This window comes from Mobula birostris, chromosome 26 (assembly GCF_030028105.1).
Source record: "Mobula birostris isolate sMobBir1 chromosome 26, sMobBir1.hap1, whole genome shotgun sequence".
Classification (NCBI taxonomy): Eukaryota; Metazoa; Chordata; class Chondrichthyes; order Myliobatiformes; family Myliobatidae; genus Mobula; species Mobula birostris.
In genome coordinates this window covers 22,711,656-22,730,731 of record NC_092395.1, presented here as the reverse complement: position 1 = coordinate 22,730,731, position 19,076 = coordinate 22,711,656, and the positions used below count along the sequence as shown (strand labels likewise).

At 41.1% G+C, this 19,076-nt stretch overlaps 1 long non-coding RNA gene across 1 annotated transcript in view; it reads left to right on the top strand.

Annotated features, from left to right (window-relative positions):
* Positions 1-17,160, top strand: part of LOC140188294 (uncharacterized) — a 53,811-nt gene extending 36,651 nt beyond the window's left edge. Inside the window, exon 3 of the long non-coding RNA XR_011883264.1 lies at positions 16,591-17,160. This is a non-coding gene — a long non-coding RNA (uncharacterized lncRNA). The remainder of the gene's footprint in view (positions 1-16,590) is intronic.
* The last annotated feature ends 1,916 nt before the right edge of the window (positions 17,161-19,076 follow it).

Genomic DNA, 19,076 nt, shown 5'->3' with positions numbered 1-19,076 from the left:
AACTTTTATTCATTCCTAAGTGCTTCACAGTCTTTGAGGTACTTTTGAAGTGCAGTCACTGATGTAAAGTGGCAAGGTTAAATGAGTGTGGATGGATCATACTATTAAATCTTTAAGTGCAGGGAATGGAACTATTGGGCTGAATGGTGTTTTAGTGTTCAGTTTGTTGTCTCCGTCTTCGCAAGGCTATCCCAATGAGAACTACTTCTTGGACAAATATCTCATTGCTTTTACAACTAGCTCAAGAAAAGTACCAGCCTAAGTGGGTTCATCATTTCAAAGCACTGAGCAATAAAACAGTATTTACAACTGGGCAACATAAATAAGACACTAACTTATTGTTGTTTCCTTCAGAAAGAGCATTGCCAGTTGACATACACAGAGCGAACTGTTCTCAGCGTAATTAATCTGGAACGAATGACTCAAATTTCTTACTCTTCATCTGGCTGAGTAAAAGAATCCATTCATTTTGTCTTTCTGATCAAGAGCTACTGGTGGGAGGTCAGCTGCTACCCATTATCAGAACCTTGCTTGTCCCATCAAGCATCCTGCTCTGGTTGGCTTGTGTGTTGGAACAGAGGACAACATTTAGAACTGTGCCATGCCTGCTTAGATTCTCTGGGACCTGTGGAGAATATGCATTGTCAGCATCAGTGGCTTCTCGGTATTTTTCATATATTTATTCCATTTCCCTCCACAGAGTTTGCTGACATGTTCTGTTCATGATGTTGACAGACTGCCACACCTCATTCAGGTGCAGACGACGCATTAATACGGCGGTGAGCTTCCCGGACCAGTATCTGCAGAGTAGGACTGCTGATCTGGAGATTCTCTCAGAGTGACCAGGGAATAAATTGCAATTTTATGATCAAAAATAATGATTATGAACCTACCAGTTTTTCATAAAGACATGCCTGGTTCATGAATGCACTTTTGGAAAGGTGACCTGACACTCTTACCTGCCATAGTCCAAGTGTGATCCCAGATTTAGCAACATCGTTGATCCATATCTGATTCTTGAGGATTTTTAATGGCCCTCTGAAACTGCTCAGTGAGCCATTATACTGAGTGGGGAACTGGAGGGGGCAGTCAATTTAGTTATTTTTTTTATGTAGAGTTCCAGACCAATGAGCCCGCACCGCCTAACTACTCTTATGTGACTAATTAGCCTACTAACTTGTACGTGTTTGGAATGTGGGAAGAAGCTGCAGCACCCAGAGAAAATCCACGTGATCATTGGACGAATGCACAAACTCCTTACCAATAGCAGCAGAACGGAACCTGAGATATAAACACAATAAATTCCGCAGATAGTGCAAATCCAGAGTAACACACACAAAATTCCGGTGGAATTCAACAGGTCAAGCAGCATCTACCTTTATTCCTTTCTACAAATGCTGCTTGGCCTATTGAGTTCCTCCAGCATTTGGACTGAACCTGCGTCGCTGGTGCTAGTCATGCTAACTGTTACGTGACCGTGCCACCCACAAGTCTTGCCCTTGGTAGCAATATTCATGCTCTGTGAGGAAATGATTGAAAAAAAATCAGAGAACACAGTCGCAGAACTACTGGAATTGCTGCCTCACAATTTCAGTAACCCAGGTTCAATCCTCACCTCCGCTACTGTTTGTGTGAAGGTTGCACATTCTTCCCATAACCATGTTGGTGTCCTTTAAAAGCTCTGGTTTTTTCCCGTATCCCACAGCAGATTGGTGAGGTAATTGGTTACTGTAAATTCACCCTGGTGTGTTGGTGTGTGCTGGAATCTGTGAGGAGTTGCTGTAACAGTGGGAAGAATAGGTTATAGGGAAAAATACTGGTGAATAAGGTTACATGGAGCCAGAATTGACTCAGAGTCTTTGTATGGACAAAGAACTATATATGAGCATGTGAAAGCATAGTATTGTATTTGCTGGAAATATGAAATAACAAATTTTAAAACGCAGGAATTAAAGTAATTGCTGAACTGTTAACTCCATTCCTCTGCTGTTTGAATTGTTGAGTATTTACAACATTTATTTGCAGTATTTATATTTTATTTGAAAGAGAGAGCTTACTGTTGGACAGTGTGGAGCATTAGAGTACACTCTGCTCCAGGTTTTGGGAACATGAAGCCAATTTTTTCCCATAATGTTTACTGGATAACGAGCCCTAGCTGAATATATTTCTGCCTTGAGATATTGAACATAAAACATAGCACAGTACAGGCTATTCAGCCCACAATGTTGTGCTGACCCTTTAACCTACTCTAAGATCAATCTAACCCTTTGCTCCTGCATAGTTCTCCATTTTTCTTTCATCCATGTGCATATTTAAGAGACTCTTAAATATCCCTAATGTGTCAGCCTCTACCACCAGCCCCAGCAGTGCAATCCGTGCACCTACCACACTCTGTGTAACAGATCTACTTCTGACACCTCCCCACTCCCCCATACTTTCCTCCAATCACCTTAAGGTTTGATGTTAATTGTTTTACTCCTTATGGAAATATGGGACAGCATGGGTGAACAAGTATCACGTGAACTCGATAGCTCAACTAAATGACTTACATGGAATGTCACTTAGCACCTCTCTAAAGTAATAATGTTTTGTAGTTCGGGCTAGAAATCATGTTGCAAAGATAGGAAATGAACCACATGACTATAACTGTGGGTAACAACAGTGCCGCCCCCCCCATATCCTCTGGGTATTATGGCCATAGACTGTGCCCCCATGTCAGGCTCTGTATGGTGGCATAGGTGGCATGCTGGTTCAGTTAGTGACCAGCAGCAGAAGTTCTAACAATTGATCTAGCAAGACAAGCTTCAAATCCCAACGTAGCAGCATGAAAGGTGAATACTTAAGTAAACAGATCTGAAATAAAGGTTGAATATTGTTAATGATGATTATGATATTACGCCTGTCTTTAAAACCCCTCTAGTTCAGTAATCTCTTTTTGGAAATGTGCAGGCCATTACCTGATTTGGCATTTGTGTTGGACTCCTAACTACCCTCTAAAATTGTCCGATAAACCAATTATAAATGCCACCCTTCCAAATGATAACCATCATCTATTACTGAATAGCAAAATCACCCTGGTGACTGCTGTCAGAGATGGTTAGTACCATCGAAGAAGCTCTGACTGCATTTGTATGCAAGTTGCTCTATTACTTTCCCAAGTGGGATGCATCCTAATCTGAGGTGTAACAACACGCGGCAAGAATAAACACACGAGCTTCAGCAGATGCTGGAAATCTTGAGCAACACACTCAAAACGATGGAGGAACTCAGTAAGTCAGGAGCCATCTATGGCGGGCAATAACCAGGTGGCATTTCGGGCCGAGAATCGTCATTAGGAGGAATAATATAGAGGGTTTAAGGTAAAATAACTAGAGGCATCATGAAGAGAAAAAGTTAAACCAAAGCTGACTGTACCACTCACAACAGAAAGCTTCAAAGGAGAAATGGATAATGCATGAAAGAGAAAGCATATTTTTTTCAGGGCTTGATAGAAGGAGTAATCATCTGCCAACTCTTTCAGAGAACTGGCACAGACATAATGGGCCAAATATCTTCCTCCCTGTTGTGTGGTTCTACAGTTATCCAAGACTCTATATTTGTTTCTGGTTAAACATGATCAAATAATTGAGAATTAGATCCCAAACTTTGCAGCCATTTAATGGATCCCAGCCAAACCGATCCAAAAGTAGGGAGAAGAAAAGGCGTGAAATAGATGTGAATGGGACAGTGGAAAGCGGATGATAAACACAAAATGTAGGAGGAACTCAGCAGGCCAGACGGTATCTAGGGAGAGGAATAAACAGTCGATATTTCAGGCGGAGACCCTTCATCAGCACCAAAATGTCGACTGTTTATCCCTCTCCTTAGACGCTGACTGACCTGCTGAGTTCCTCCACTATTTTGTGTGTGTTCTGGATTTCCAGCATCTCTTGCATTAATAAAATTGACAGAGACGAATGTTGGCAATATGCACGTTTATTTACTGAATATTAAACAACTTAATGGAAGTTGGGGTTATACTGAAAAAATCAAAGAGGAATTTTGCAGGTTTACAAGGTGAATGCACAATAGAATGTGTCAGCCTTGGAATATAATGGGGTTAATTCAGGAACAATCTCTGTTAAAAATACAAAGAAAACCCTGGAATATTACTTCATATCAGTAGTGATTGAGGACATAGGCTCAAAGCAAGACAAGGGAACTAATGCCATTCAATCATGAATAGCTTGGAAGGTTTCTGAATCTTTGGCATCCTTCAAACTCAGATAGGAACAAAGGAGATATTAAAGCAACAAAGGCTGGAACTTCTTAGCAGGTCATGCAGCATCTGTGGAGAGAGAAGTAGAGAATACTTTGGGCTGACTGATACCAGAACTGTGATTAACAGCTGGAACAGATTTTCTAAATGGATGGAGAGCCAAATACTCCAATGAGTCATTTACAGTAAAAGACAACAAATGTTTTGATGAGGTCGTTGTGGTTTATAGTCAATAGATAAACTTAAATACAATGCTTGCCAGTTATTCTCACAGGAATTAATTAAATAAGTAAATCTAGAGCATATGATTTCTACTTATCTTGTTTAGTGAGGCAACTGTGCCACTGTGATCAGATATGCCCTGTCCTTTTCCTGCATCTGCGCTCTATCAAGATGTTCTGACATAGTCAAGAATCACTTCAAAACTATATTGCGACATCCAGCCCCACTTTACAATCCAATATCTGTTCTCAGAGCCACTACTTTCCTGGGGGCATGATTCCACTCTGCAAATGCAACTCAATCTCTGCTTTTAGACTTAAGTGTTGATTAGAATTCAGTTCATTGGTTTGAACTCTTACCACGCATGAGGATAGAGCAACAACAACTGCACTTGAAACATTAATTACTGATAGTGAGTAGTGGGAAAGTCACTACATAAGTGCAAGTTCTATCTTTTGTCTTGTAAACATAAGAAATAGCAGGAGTAGATTCTATTCCTATATGTCAAAATAACCTTCTTCCTTTTTGCTGACATCATGAAGAAGGTACAGGAGCCTCAGATTCAGGAACAGTTACTACCCCTCAACCATCAGGCTGTTCAACCAGATGGGATAACCTCTCTCAACTTCACTTGCCCCATCATTGAAATGTTCCCACAACTAATGGACTCATTTTCAAGACTCTTCATCTCATCTCCTCAATATTTATTGCTTATTTATTTATTTATATTATTGTTTCTTCTTTTTGCACTTGCACAGCTTGTTATCTTCTGAACTCTGGTTCAACGCCCTAGTTGGGCACTCTTTTATTGATTCTGTTATAATTATTATTCTATAGATTTGTTGAGTACACCCAGAAGGAAATGAATCTCAAGGTTGTATGTGGTGACATACATGTACCCAGATAATAGAATTTACTTTGGACTTTGAACTTAAACTTCATCCATAATAAAATATATTTACATGAATAAACCTTTCATTCTTACATTCATAGTCAATGTTCAACTATATTCCTTAAAACCAGTAGGACTGCTGCCTCACATGTGGCTCTCTGGGATGGTACACTACTACTATAATTAAGGGGCTTTCCTCACTCAACCTAGTCCCTCCCTTTTCAGTCACAGGAGAACTTTATACTGTGGTCCTCTCACTGAGACCTGCAGCAGGGGTAGATTCATTCAACCTCTGGTAAGGCATGAAAATGCCCGACGCAGGCCTCTCATGGTCTGAGTCGACGTTCCCTCCCCTCCCTCTGGTATGTTGGATCCAGATGTTCTTGCGATCCAAGATTCTTCGGAATTCAGAAATGATGCATAAAATTTGTTGCTTATGATCATCTTATTAAGTTCTGCAAGAATGAAGGAAGGGAAGGCAGTGAAGATCAAAAGCAAAGCATAGTGGCAGGGGGAAGAACAGAGACAAAAGAGAGAAGAAGAGACAAGGAGAACGAATCGAGGTGATCTGGTCTTCATATACCAGAACACACAGTCCATTCAAATTCCATTGCTTAAATTAACCTATAAAATGGCCCCCATTCAAGTAATGCAATACCCGCCACTAAAACTATGAAGTTTCCAAATAGATACAAAGGGAATTGCAACCACACTGAACAATTACGAGTATATACTGTAGATAATTATATAAAAATACAGACAAGCTAAACTACACAGAAATGAGCAATTATTAAGTCCAGTCCCACAGGTGCCTACCTCAGCATTCAATAAGAAAATCACTAATTCTTTGCCTCAGTGCTGCCTACTTGGCCTATCCCCCATTGTACAAGGCAGAGTAACAGTTTAGCATGGATTAGACTGGCCAAAGTGCCTGTTTCAGTGCTTTGGTGTTTTATGATTCCATGATGTGGACTTTCATTTTCAGATTTATCTATACTCTCAACTGTTAGTCCCCAGAAACACTCAACTTTGGGAACACAAAACTTACAATTATTGAGAAAACATTGGATAGCTTAGCTTGCATGTCTTGGAACAATGAAAGACTTACTGGAGGTGTGAAAGCTTAGTAAAGATTTAGGAAGCACTGCCAAATGCTACAGGAGACCTTTCCACCCCGTGGCTATAAGAATCTATGACCCCTCCTCCTTTAAGTACATGAGTATATGGTTTCACTGCATGTCTGTATTTTCCATTATTACTTTTTAATACACATTTTGTATTTATTTTTGTACCTCATTTTGTTTTTTTAAAGTACATATTTCTGACTGAGCAACCTTGCAACAATAATTTCCTTCTGGATAAATAAAGTTTTATCTTATCTTACCGTGAGTCAAAAAATAATTGTTGGGAAGGTGAGGGTGGAGATAAGAAAATTTTTTTTATTGAGAAGGTGGAAGGCACTTCCTAAAAGAGTGGTTTTTGGCAGAAACTATCCCATCTTTAAACAGAACTTAAATGTGTGCTTGAGAAGCCATGATCAACAGGGCAGAGGACTGGAAGCTTGGGTTAGTTTGGACAGCTCCTTTTTGACCAACAGGGGATATGATAAGACAGATATCCTCTTTTTGGGTCAGAAATTTTCTCAGCTTCCCTGTGTTACTGAAGCTTTTCACGTTGTGAGTGGATGCAAAATGAGGGGTGCCTGGTACTGATAACATGAGTGATAGTGGTGTGAATGAAAGAGTGTTACAAATCAAAACTGTACAAATGAGCAATGCTCACTTTTGACCTTTGGTGGCTGATAGTGAATCCGCAAGCATATAGAGAGTATTTCACATGATGGGAACTGTTCAGTGTCATTATCACTTGAGACTTTCCTAGTGTGACAAAATCACTTCTCAGTTCGACTGAAAGTGACGGCAAGAAAATTAAAGAACAAAGGATGGGTAAGGAGAAGGAGGGGGCTGCAGTATCATGAATCGTGAGCTGATGCTTCCAGTTTAAAAAAGTCAAAAAGACTGAAATGCTCCCTGCATCTCCACTGGTGTTAACACAACTCTCTTTCACTGCTGCCAGTAGCTTCCGTCAGCACATTGTGGCTGGTTTCATGTGTTCAACTGGTAACTGATTTCAAAACTTACATCATTTGTTCTGAAAAGCAATAGGGATAAATATCAAGTTCTAGAATAACTTAGGCAGCATCAGTGGACGCAAATCAATAGGTGACATTTTGTGTTCATATCTTTCCATAGATGCTACCTCCTGACCCATTGATTTCCCCCAGCAGTTTGTTTTGTGCTCTGGATTCCAGCATCTGCAGTATATTACATCTCAATTTGCGGAATAATTATATTTCCGGTAGGGTATTGTGAGATTATAGGCTTTTTATTGTGTTCTTTATGCTTATTTTTTTGAGCTCCCAAAATTTCTGGCTCTCAGGAGACCATCATCAAGGACCCCCACCACTCAGGACATGCTGCTGCCACCAGGAAGAAGGTATAGGAGCCTCAGGTCTCACACCACCAGGTTCAAGAGCAGCAACTACCCCTCAACCATCTTGCGCTGAACCGACTTCACTCAACTTCACTTGTCCAATCAATGAAATGTTCCCATAACCGATGAACTCCCTTTCAAGGACCCTTCATCTCATGTTCTCGATATTTATTGCTTATTTATTTATTTATTATTATTATTTCTTTCCTTTTGTATTTGCGCAATTTGTTGTCTTTTACACACTGGTTGAATACCCAAGTTGGTGCGGTCTGTCATTTATTCTATTATGGTAATTATTCTATAGATTTATTGAGTATGCCGGCAAAGGAATGAATTTCAGGGTTGTATATGGTCACATATATGTACTTAGATAATAAATTCACTTTGAACTATTTTTTATGCTGCATCAGATCCGGAGTAACAATCGGTTTGTTTGTCTTTACACTTGTGTGCTGAAGAACGATAACAAACAATCTTGAATCTTGAATTCTTTTAGATAGAAACAACATTAAGCATCATTGGAATGACAGTATTTAATCCTCAACCAATATCACTGAAGCAAATAGTCTAGCTATTATCATAAAGATCTTTATGACATCTTCCTAAATGAACACCAGCAACAATGTTTTCTACATTATCGCAGTGACAATGCTCAACCCACTAGGTTGGCTGTAAAGTGAGTTGCGATCTCTTGTAGAAAGAAGCAAAAGATTTAAGAACTTCTTTGTCTTATATTACTCTATATAACAATGTTACTTCTGACACTGGTAACGTAAGTAGTTCAAAGTTCAAAGTACATTTATTATCAAAGCATGTATGCAATATTCGACCTTGAGATTTGTCTCCTTACAGGGAATCACAGAACAAAAAAACCTAATAGAACCCATTAAAAAAAGAAGACATTCAAACGTCCAATGTGTAGGAAAAAGAAAACAAATCGTGCAAACAATAAATGTAAGCAGATAACATTCGTAGCTAAAATTCACAAAAGTAAGTCCACAGCCATGAAGTCAATCACAACCGATCCAGGCGCCAATTACTTGCAGGCCACAGGCTCAGTTCAGCACAGAGCTGAGTAAACCTTGCCGAGCTGTGAGCTGAACAACAGACTGTCCCTTGCGTCTGGTCCCAACACCCTGATCTTTTCAATCTACTTTGACACTTAAAATGGCCGAAGAGCAGGTTGTTCCTCAGTCTTGGACCTGGGCCCTGCCTCTTTGATACGCTCTCAGGCCTGGGATCCACTGCCTTGATTTGGCTCATACCCGACCTTTCCAATCTGGCCTGGCACTTAATTCAGTCAAGCATCGGCTTGTTCCACACTCTCAGGCTCGGGCCTCACCACCTTGATTCTTCTTCCACTTTGAGTCGGCTCCAGGTCCATTCCAGCAATGGCCATACCTTGGCTCGTTCCTCGCTCTCAGGACCCAGCCCTGCTGCCTTGATTCAGCCCATGCACACCACACCACAACTGCCCTGCACCTTTGAGACTTCAGCTCATCACAAAAATGCCAGGTTGTACAGGCAGTTCAAAAGCTCAACTCAGAAAACAAAGTTAAAAGCTATTGATTGCAGCAATCATTTCTGAGAAAAAGTGAGAAGAATAAAGCAGATAGGAGTTTTGTTTGCTACCAGTATGTCGTCGCTGTGTTTCACCAGCGCCATCTTAAACCATAATTTGATTGAAATCTGTGCCTTAGTGGATATAGAAATATAGAAACATAGAAAATAGGTGCAGGAGCAGGCCATTCGGCCCTTCGAGCCTGCACCACCATTTATTATGATCATGGCTGATCATCCAACTCAGAACCCCGCCCCAGCCTTCCCTCCATACCCCCTGATCCCCGTAGCCACAAGGGCCATATCTAACTCCCTCTTAAATATAGCCAATGTACTGGCCTCAACTGCTTCCTGTGGCAGAGAATTCTACAGATTCACCACTCTCTGAGTGAAGAAGTTTTTCCTAATCTTGGTCCTAAAAGGCTTCCCCTTTATCCTCAAATTGTGACCCCTTGTTCTGGACTTACCCAACATCGGGAACAATCTTCCTGCATCTAGCCTGTCCAATCCCTTTAGGATTTTATACGTTTCAAACAGATCCCCCCTCAATCTTCTAAATTCCAACGAGTACAAGCCTGGTTCATCCAGTCTTTCTTCATATGCAAGTCCTGTCATCCCAGGAATCAATCTGGTGAACCTTCTTTGTACTCCCTCTATGGCAAGGATGTCTTTCCTCAGATTAGGGGACCAAAACTGCACACAATACTCCAGGTGTGGTCTCACCAAGGCCTTGTACAACTGCAGTAGTACCTCCCTGCTCCTGTACTCAAATCCTCTTGCTATAAATGCCAGCATACCATTTGCCTTTTTCACCGCCTGCTGTACCTGCATGCCCACTTTCAATGACTGGTGTATAATGACACCCAGGTCTCGTTGCACCTCCCCTTTTCCTAATCAGCCACCATTCAGATAATAATCTGTTTTCCTATTTTTGCTACGAAAGTGGATAACTTCACATTTATCCACATTAAATTGCATCTGCCATGAATTTGCCCACTCACCCAACCTATCCAAGTCACCCTGCATCCTCTTAGCATCCTCCTCACAGCTAACACTGCCACCCAGCTTCGTGTCATCCGCAAACTTGGAGATGCTGCATTTAATTCCCTCATCCAAGTCATTAATATATATTGTAAACAACTGGGGTCCCAGCACTGAGCCTTGCGGTACCCCACTAGTCACCGCCTGCCATTCTGAAAAGGTCCCATTTATTCCCACTCTTTGCTTCCTGTCTGCTAACCAATTCTCCATCCACATCAATACCTTACCCCCAATACCATGTGCTTTAAGTTTGCACACTAATCTCCTGTGTGGGACCTTGTCAAAAGCCTTTTGAAAATCCAAATATACCACATCCACTGGTTCTCCCCTATCCACTCTACTAGCTACATCCTCAAAAAATTCAATGAGATTCGTCAGACATGATTTTCCTTTCACAAATCCATGCTGACTTTGTCTGATGATTTCACCGCTTTCCAAATGTGCTGTTATCACATCCTTGATAACTGACTCCAGCAGTTTCCCCACCACCGACGTTAGGCTAACCGGTCTATAATTCCCCGGTTTCTCTCTCCCTCCTTTTTTAAAAAGTGGGGTTACATTAGCCACCCTCCAATCCTCAGGAACTAGTCCAGAATCTAACGAGTTTTGAAAAATTATCACTAATACATCCACTATTTCTTGGGCTACTTCCTTAAGCACTCTAGGATGCAGACCATCTGGCCCTGGGGATTTATCTGCCTTCAATCCCTTCAATTTACCTAACACCACTTCCCTACTAACAAGTATTTCGCTCAGTTCCTCCATCTCACTGGACCCTCTGTCCCCTACTATTTCTGGAAGATTATTTATGTCCTCCTTAGTGAAGACAGAACCAAAGTAATTATTCAATTGGTCTGCCATGTCCTTGCTTCCCATAATCAATTCACCTGTTTCTGTCTGTAGGGGACCTACATTTGTCTTTACCAATCTTTTCCTTTTTACATACCTATAAAAGCTTTTACAGTCAGTTTTTATGTTCCCTGCCAGTTTTCTCTCATAATCTTTTTTCCCCTTCCTAATTAAGCCCTTTGTCCTCCTCTGCTGAACTCTGAATTTCTCCCAGTCCTCAGGTGAGCCACTTTCTCTGGCTAATTTGTATGCTGCTTCTTTGGAATTGATACTATCCTTAATTTCTCTTGTCAGCCACGGGTGCACTACCTTCCTTGATTTATTCTTTTGCCAAACTGGGATGAACAATTGTTGTAGTTCATCCATGCAACCTTTAAATGCTTGCCATTGCAAATCCACTGTCAATCCTTTAAGTGTCATTTGCCAGTCTATCTTAGCTAATTCACGTCTCATACCTTCAAAGTTACCCCTCTTTAAATTCAGAACCTTTGTTTCTGAATTAACTATGTCACTCTCCATCTTAATGAAGAATTCCACCATATTATGGTCACTCTTACCCAAAGGGCCTCTCACGACAAGATTGCTAATTAACCCTTCCTCATTGTTCAAAACCCAGTCCAGAATAGCCTGCTCTCTAGTTGGTTCCTCGACATGTTGGTTCAAAAAACCATCCCGCATACATTCCAAGAAATCCTCTTCCTCAGCACCTTTACCAATTTGGTTCACCCAATCTACATGTAGATTGAAGTCACCCATTATAACTGCTGTTCCATTATTGCACACATTTCTAATTTCCTGTTTAATACCATCTCCGACCTCACTACTACTGTTAGGTGACCTGTACACAACTCCCACCAGCGTCTTCTGCCCCTTAGTGTTACGCAGCTCTACCCATATCGATTCCACATCTTCCCGGCTTATGTCCTTCCTTTCTATTGCGTTAGTCTCTTCTTTAACCAGCAACGCCACCCCATCTCCCCTCCCTTCATGTCTATCCCTCCTGAATATTGAATATCCCTGAACATTGAGCTCCCATCCTTGGTCACCCTGGAGCCATGTCTCTGTGATCCCAACTATATCATAATCGTTAATAACAATCTGCACTTTCAATTCATCCACCTTATTATGAATGCTCCTTGCATTGACACACAAAGCTTTCAGGCACTCTTTTACAACTCTCTTAGCCCTTATACAATTATGTTGAAAAGTGGCCCTTTTTAATGCTTGCCCTGGATTTGTCGGCCTGCCACTTTTACTCTTCTCCTTAGTACTTTTTGCTTCTACCCTCACTTTACACCCCTCTGTCTCTCTGCACTGGTTCCCATCCCCCTGTAGTGAACTAACCTCCTCACGCCTAGCCTCTTTAATTTGATTCCCACCCCCCAACCATTCTACTTTAAAGTCACCTCAGTAGCCCTCGCTAATCTCCCTGCCAGGATATTGGTCCCCCTAGGATTCAAGTGTAACCCGTCCTTTTTGTACAGGTCACGCCTGCGGCAAAAGAGGTCCCAATGATCCAAAAACTTGAATCCCTGCCCCCTGCTCCAATCCCTCAGCCACGCATTTATCCTCCACCTCATCGCATTCCTACTCTCACTGTCGCGAAGAAGATATGAAGACTGCCTGTGAATGAATTTATAAGTAGGTACGGCGGTCATTAATGGCCACTGTGAATAGTGGCAATCACCATTGCCTCACTGGATTTGGCGAGATAGAGGTTGAATGAAGATCCTCTGAAACTTAATGACCTAATCAACAGAATTACAGTGCAGTTGTGTTTCCAAATGCATTTCCTGAAAGTCACACCTACAGACACAGAAAGAATGGACTTGTGAATATTTCACTGACGTGCGGAGCTGGTTGGAGAGGAGTTTTGGAATGAAGAGTTAATCCTCTGCAGTGGAAATGCTCAATCTGTGGCAGTGAGGAAAAAAGTGTTCCCTACCATGTCCTGGACAAAACTTCTCTCTCCTTCACACATAAGTGGGCTTTTTCACATTACTGTTTAAAATTGGTTAATACACTTCCTGCTTTATTGCATGTTAAAAGTACAGTACATCATTGTCTGTAACATGCCTGGGGACATTGTGAAAGAAGCACAACTTTCGTTTTCTTACTAATTGCTCTGCAGTGTGATTGGGATATTAATAGGAAAATAGCAAGTGAAATGATCCTTGAGCAACCTGGCAACCTGTAAGTTCCTCTCAGCCAGAACAGAACTGATTCAAGGACTAAGTATGTTTACTAAGTTAACTTTAGTGCTAGAGAGATTCTGCAATTATGCTCTGAAGTGCAGGACCCAAGATAAAATATCATTAAGAATAGGAACAGGATTAGACTGTGTGGCTCTCTGGACTGCTTCAGTATTTTTAAAGAAAATGATGGCTGATCTTCTCTCAGTACTGTCTTGTTATCAGCCTGCATCTTAAATTTCCAATCTCTGCCCTGTTGTCCTCACCTCCCCATTTACTGACAAGCATGGCTCGGAGGATATTGCTTAGAAGTTACAAATTGAGGGTTTCAATCCAATATGAACTCAGACTGACACTCGGTTGTTTAGATTTTTATGTTTTGTTTCGAAATACAGCAAGATAACAGGCCCTGCTGACCCAATGAGCCCGCTGCTGCCCATTTACACCAGTGTGAACAATTAACCTACTAATTCCCTTTGTAATGTGGGAGGAAACCAGGGCACCCCGAGGAAACTTACACGGTCACGGGGAGAACGTACAAACTCCACGCAGACAGCGGCGGGAATTAAACCCGGGTAGCTGGCACTGCAAAAACGTTACACTAACACAAAACACTCTGCAGATGCTGGGGTCAAAGCAACACTCACAACACGCTGGAGGAACTCAGCAGGTCGGGCAGCATCCATGGAAACGATCAGTCAATGCTTCATGAAGGATTCCGGCCCGAAACGTTGACTGATCGTTTCCACGGATGCTGCCCGACCTGCTAGGTTCCTCCAGCGTGTTGTGAAAAACGTTACGCTACAGTGCTGCCCTAGTGTTGTATAAGGAGGTGCTGGCTTTCAGTAAAAGAATAAACTGAGGCCTTGTTCATTCTCTCGGGTGGATGGCAATGGTGCAAACTGATCTCGAACACAGTAAACTGGAGTATCTAGTCATTATTATGGTGCTGTTTGTGGGTCCTTGCATATTTCGGAACCTGGTGTTATTGCGATCCAAAGTTCTTTGGAAGTCAAGAATGAGGCATAAAACCTGTTGCTTAGGGCCGTTTATTAAGTGTTACAAGAACACATAAATGGACAAAGGGGAAAAGCCAACAGATTATAGAAACTGTGGTCGTCTTCGACAAAAATTAGCTTCCACTAAAAAATAACAACATTCTAGTGATAAGAATTAGCCTATAGATTCAAGTGGTGTGAAACCCACTACAGAAAATCTGAGAAGCTTCTAGAAAAAATACAGAAGCAGCCATACCACAATTGCTAGAAAATTCACTGAACAATTACACGTATACAGATGATGAAGTAAAAATATAAGCAAGCATAGGAAAGTTAAGCTGCAAGAAAATACGAGAAAGATGACAATTCTTCACCCTAACCCAACACATAAAAAAAACTGTCTGACACATCTCTTGCATTACGACTTCAAGAAGTGTTTCATTAATTGTGAAGTGCGTCAGAACATGCTGAGGTTCTGAAAGATGCTGAAGAAATAGAAGTCTTTCTTTGCTGGAATACACATATCATTAGGATGGATATAAGCGGAGGGGTGTATCCTATTCCTTGTGCTTCAAAGTTTGGCTGACATCTCAAACCCAGATGATATAAGGGGCATGTCCCATGATGACGTGACTCATGTCATAGTTTAGTGGCCTATCTTCAAGAGGTCCGTTATTATTTCAGCAGATGGTGACACTGGGAGGAAATCAGTCACTGGTTCTCACCCCTATTCCAGATCACAGACAGTGAATCTCTGGACTCTGGGCACAGCAGAATCTATCCCGTAATTCCCATCAAAGTGGAATTGCCCCTCAGCTAAGGCTGTGGAGGTGCATGGGTGAAGAAGCATTTCTTGCTTGGGGCAATGTTCTGGGAGGACCGAAGAGGAGAAAGGAGAAAAGAGGGGCCGGGGGTCATTTTTCACAAATTTGCATAGAGGCTTTGATAAGCACGAATCTTCTTCTCAGCTTATGTTTGAAATAGAGTTCACTTTTTTATGTTTTCCATCAAGTGAATTCTTTTTTTTATGCACAAGACAAGACAAAGCATGGAAACAATTGAAGCCAAGTTCCATTAAGTCAGAATATCCAACATCAGCCATCCATTATTCATCCATTTATATCATTATAAACAGTTCATTATTTTTCTTTCAGTATCACAGACCTTTCATTCCAGCAAGCCAGTCAAAGAGGCTCTTATTGTGTTTTTACAGCCAGAAAGCCCTTTTAAGCACATTAATTCCCTGTAGGTGTATTGCGTGACTGGTGGAGAGCTTTAGCTGTTGGAAAATAAGGTCTCCTTCATCCAATTTGACTTGGCATTTGTACAGGACAAGCGAGCTAAAGAAGGAAATTGATCTTTGAATTGAGCAGCTGTCTGTGTACTGGCACAGTTATGGGAAGGAATCTACTGTTTTCTACTGAATTAAAAAAAATCTACAGAAAGAAACTGCACTGAGTGAAATTTTAACCTCTGAACGGATGTAGCTAATCTTCTGTAACCTGCTTCCTCGTGTCTTTGAGAAGACGAGGTGCTATTTGATAGCCAGCTTTTGTTGAAAATTATGGAATCACATAATCTGACGTTGTTCGAAGTTCAAAGTTCAAAGTAACTTTATTATGTAGATGTCACCATATACAACCCTGAGATTGATTTTTGCAGCCATTCAGAGTAGAATATAAAAATACAACAAAGCCAATGAAAAACTACACACAAAGACTGACAAACAATTAATATGCAAAGGAAGATAATTTGTGGAAATACAAAATAAAACAAACAAACAAATAAATAAATGAACAATACTGTACTGAGAAAATGAGTCATAGAGTCCGTGAAAGTGAGTTTGTAGGTTGTTGAATCGGCTTAGTGTTGAGTGAAGTTATCCACACTGGCTTAGGAGATGCTTTAATATGAAAACCTCAGTCCTTAGGTTTGATTGGTGTTAGTTGGTATGGACTGAGGCATAAACTTTGCCTTTGTTTTTTTTAATTTACAAACAACATCTTGCCTTAGCATTCAGCTGATTGATGCAGGAGCTGTCTAGTTCATTAATCTGAAATGTTAACTCTGTTTCTCTCTTCACAGATGTTGTTTGATCTGCTGACATTTTCTGGTCTCTGGGATGTTGCTAGAGAACAGGCCCCCGGATTGCATTGGTGTTTCCTTTCCAACTGTTACCTTTTCTGGATGATTGTGAGCTAATTAATTTTAACCATGGCAGTCATTATAACTGTACGGCCAATTTCAGTGACTGTTGATGTAATCCAGGGATCTCTTTCTGTTGCCAAGGCCACAAGCACTGGAAAAGAAAATACTGTAGGTATTAGCAGTTCAAAAAAAAGCAAGAAGTGCACAAGACCTTCAGCAGCCAGGCAGCATCTGAGGAACAAAGAACATTCCACCTGAAACTGACATGAAATGTATTGTTTCTCTCTTCATAGACACGACCTGTTCTGCTGATCATTTCTCGCATTTCTTTTCTATGACCCAAGGTTTAAAAATCCTCTCCATCTCTCTTTCCTTAAAGCACATCCCACAACTAACTCCTTTGGCCAAGTTTTTTACCGCCATGTGAGATTACTGTGAGATTTAATGTCAAATTTTGTTTAGTATGTATTTTGCAAAGTATCTTCAAATGTTTTGTTATATTAAAGGCTGTATTTAAATTCAGGCTTTTCTTTTTGCACTGCGAATATGTATATTGTGTTTGCTGTTAGGAAGGAGCTCATTTATAAAATCTGATTTGTGCAAGGGAGTACTGATGACTTGGATGAAGAAGGGGCACAGAAAGTGGGAAACTTCTAGGTATCTTAACCTAATATCTGTCATTGAGAAAGTGCTGCAGTTTATTATTAAGGATAATTAGATAATTAAATAACTAGAAGATCAAAAGACACTCCAGCAGAGTTGATATGGTGACAAGAAAGTGAAATCCTGTTTGGCAAATATCTTTGAAGATGAAACTAAAGAGGGTGGATAAAGGAGGACCAGTAGATGCTGCATACTTGGCTTTCTAGAAGCTGTTTGGTAAGATGCAACATGAAAGATTACAGCACAGACTAAGAGCATACAGATTGTGGTAATATATTTGAATGGATAACAGATTGACTAACTAAAAGAAAGTCAGAATAAATGGGTCACTTTCATATTGGCCATTAGTGCATATTGTGCTGCTACTATTCAAAATCTACATTAATGACTTGGATGAAAGGATGAAATGTAATTCCACAGGTGCAAGGATAGGAGAGTCAGTATCTGTATAGATGGGCTAACTGAGTGGGTAGGAAGTTGACCAATAAAGTATATCCACTTTTGGAAGGAAGCTTGAGAAAGAAATTTGTTACTTAAATGAAGAGAATTATACCATGTTGTAACACCATTGTCTGAGTACATGATTCATACAAAGGGTTGGCATGCAGGTACAGCAAGTAATTAGGAAGGCTATCAGAATGTTGACATTTATTACAAGGGTGGGGTTAAGATAGGGACATTTTGATGCAATTTTAAAGGCTGCTGGTGTAATCTCATTTGGAAAGATGTACTTGCTTTTGTAGAAGGTTCAACAGGTTGGCTCCTGGGTTCAAGTTCAAGTTTATTGCCATCTGACTGTATGTAGATATGCAACCAAATGAAACAATGTTCCTTCTGACCATGGTGCATCCACAAAACATATATCACACACAGCACATAGAGCAAAATATTACCATAAATAAGTTAATACAGTATTATTCAAAATGTGTGTAGAGTGCAGCACAGATAAACAGTAAACGGCTTGCTGTCCTCGTGACGAGACCTCACTGGTGGCAGGGTATTCATTAGTCTCAACAGCTTGAGGAAATAAGCTGTTAACCAGTCTGCTTTCCTAGTCCTGACACTCCCGCACTTCCTTTCTGATGGTAGTGGGTCAAAGAGATTGTGGGATAGGTTGGAGGGATCCTCAACAATGCTTCTTGCCTTTCATCTACAACACTCTCAGTAAATGTCACAAAGAGTTGGAGTGAAGCTCTCAGTGGTATTTATTATCTTCTATTGGGTCTTGTTGGTCCAGAGCCTTGCAGCTCCTGGAACACACAATGATGTAGCCAGCCAGGACACTCGATGGTGCTCCTGTAGCAAGTTGTTAGAATGGGGGCGGGGAGCCTTGCATGCCTTCATCTCCTCATAAAATGTAGATGCTGTCGTGGCTTCTTGACTAGTATGGAGTTGTGGGTCTAGATTAGATTGTCAATAATGTGGACATCAAGGAACTTTGTGTTCTTCCATGGAGAGCGGTCGACCTGCATCTTCATGAAGTTCACAGTCATCTCTTCTGTCTTGTCCACTTTGAGACTCAGGTTGTTGTTCTCGCACCTTTTGACAAGCCTCTCTAGCTCCTCTCTGTATGCTGGCTCATCATTGTTACTGATGAGGCCAACCACTGTTGGTTCATCAGCGAACCTGATGATGTGGTTTGAGCCAGATCTGGCAGTGCAGTTCTGAGTCAGCAGCCTGAACCCCAGAGGCTGAGGGGACAGCCCTGGGGGTGGGAACCTGTGTTCATTGTGAAGGAGCTTGAGATACAGTATTGCTGC